Below are 2697 nucleotides of genomic sequence, written 5' to 3'. Positions count from 1 at the left end.
CACAAACCAAGTTCAATCTTATTACTATGTCATTTTTGGGAGAAACAAGCAGTCAGACCATTACTAACTCCAGATTAGCTTTCATTTTTCCAAATGGATCAATCAGTTACAACCAAACTGGTGTTTATTTTCAAAGTCTCATTCCAACACCAATGCGAGTTCCTAACAACTGTTCTTTTGATACACTCAAGCGTAGAATGCACAACACCCTTCAACTAACCAACGATCAATTACTGGATGAAATCTACTACCGACAGCCATTCATAGATGCAGATCAACAATATTTTTTTCAATCTTTACAATTGAAAAATGATGATGATGTTTACACAATGTTAATGTGCAATGAGCAATACTCGTGTGTTGGCCCTATAGAATTATTATGTACCATTATTAGAACACCGGATGCTATACTCAACCTGCTTCAATCAACCATCACTCCTACTCATGATGCAATTATGTATTACAACGGGAAGTGGAACATACCACGTCAAGGTGAGTTTTTGGGTTACTCCTTTACTGGAACTAATCCAATAAGATTTGGCATTCCTTCGGGATGTGGCATGGAGAAACTCAAGGATTTAATCAAACAAGTTACACCTACAGGTGTTCCCCCTAATGGAATTCACGGATCACAATTGGTTAGACGATTATTCTTTCGACAACCAGGTCATTCTAAGTATTCCGAAAATTTGATTGAATATGACATAACAGAATTGAAAAATGATGAAGACGTGCTAAAAGTGTTAGCACAATCCAACTATTGGAAACGATTCTGCACAATAGAAATTTTGGCTATTTTTAGCAAACCAGTAATCTAAATAGAAGAAGACATGTATTCTGTACAATATATTTCATATCCTCATTAGTTTTGTTATGTTTGCATTGTAAGTGTAATTTTTAATATGTTTCATTATTGTCGAGTATCATTTCAGTTACTATAATTTGAGTATTTTGTCTATGACTGATTTGTCATATATTTTTTTGCGGTGTTTTTTTTACTGTATTTTAATACTACTAACTAATTTTATTATTTTTTAATTACAAGAACATACAAAAATTAACAAAACATAAATTTAACTACACAATTACATATAACATAAATAAAAAATTATACTCTAATTTTATCCAATTTTTATATTTTTCTTTATATGTATATTTCTCTTTACAAAAAATTATAAAATAATATTACATAAATTAATTTAATAAATAAATAATTTTCAAATCAATTAAAAATAATTTTATATAATATAATTAAATTAAAAATTTTAAAATTCAGATTATTGTACAAAATAAATATATTATTATACAAAATTCAAATTTTAAAACATATATTCACCAAAAAATATCTTAAATAATTTAAATAATATAACAAAAACACTTAAATTTAATAATATCATTTTCTTAATAACAAAATTAAATTATAAAATAATATTACATAAATTAATTTAATAAATAACTAATTTTCAAATTATTTAAAAATAATTTTATATAATATAAAATTTAATTTTAATAATATAAAAACTTTTTTATAAAAAAAAAAAAGAAGAAGAACGGAAGTCGGAGTGTGAGAACCCGACTTCCCTGAAGTTTGCCCAAACAGGTGTACTTTGGGAATAAATACCCAAAGTAGTGTATTTTGGGAAAAGAATAGAGAGAGTGTGTGTACTTTGGTAAAAAAACCGACTTGCAGCATTGCCAACATTCATTCATGCATAAGGAGTTTCTGTGTTTATTATTTACGTTACCTTTAAGATTTAGTTGACGACGTCCAAGCGGATCATGACGTCAACGAAGCTGTCACGGCATCAGTGGAGGTAGTCTTTTTTCGACATGTGGTGTGGCTCGGCATGGAGGAGTCTAATGATGGAGGCCTCATTGACACATAGGAAGGGAGGGTCCGACGAGAGAGACATTGTTGATGAGGAGGACATTTATTCAGATTTATTATTTGTATACATAAAAACTTAAAAAATAAATTAATTATTCGTATAATAAAATAATTTAAATATTTGGATTTTTTACGTCGAAGTTGAAATAAAATCTTGTATGAGTTTTTTATGAGTGACATGTCATTATGGGAACCATATAAAAATATTACAAAAATTACAAAAAAATAATTAAGAAATTCATATAAGAGACTCACCCGGAAAATGCCCTAAGAACAATCGTTTAATAGAAAGGCAAGTGTCAATAACGATCGACGTGGCTCGGCACGAGGTGACTTTGGTGGGACAAAATGAATCCCTTAATTACGTGGGGGTAGTAGGGCAAGTCGGTGATGATTCCTATTGCGCGGGCGGTGGCAGTTAACCAGAAAACTATAATATTCTTTGTTTTTGCCTTTACACTTTACAAATTCCTCTTTAGTTAAATCAAAATCTAAGATTAGTCTTGAAAGGTGTATATAAATTCGTATAAATACAGTACTGAATCGTTGTCCAAGTGATACTGCAATAGTTACTCTTAAATAAAAATTTGATTAAAATTTTGAATTTGAGTCATATGATATCAAAACATGATTTGAAAGAAAAAATCATATTTGATTAAATTTTCTGACATAAATTATTTAACAATAAAATTAGTAAATATTTTGTATCAACTTAATAAAAAAATTCTTTCTAATACTACTATCACATAAAAATAAATAATCTCAATATACTACGTATGTCTACATCACAATTTTGACTTTAATTGCGA

This window comes from Glycine max, chromosome 3 (genome assembly GCF_000004515.6).
Source record: "Glycine max cultivar Williams 82 chromosome 3, Glycine_max_v4.0, whole genome shotgun sequence".
Lineage (NCBI taxonomy): Eukaryota > Viridiplantae > Streptophyta > Magnoliopsida > Fabales > Fabaceae > Glycine > Glycine max.
Note: the sequence above shows the minus strand (reverse complement) of the source record.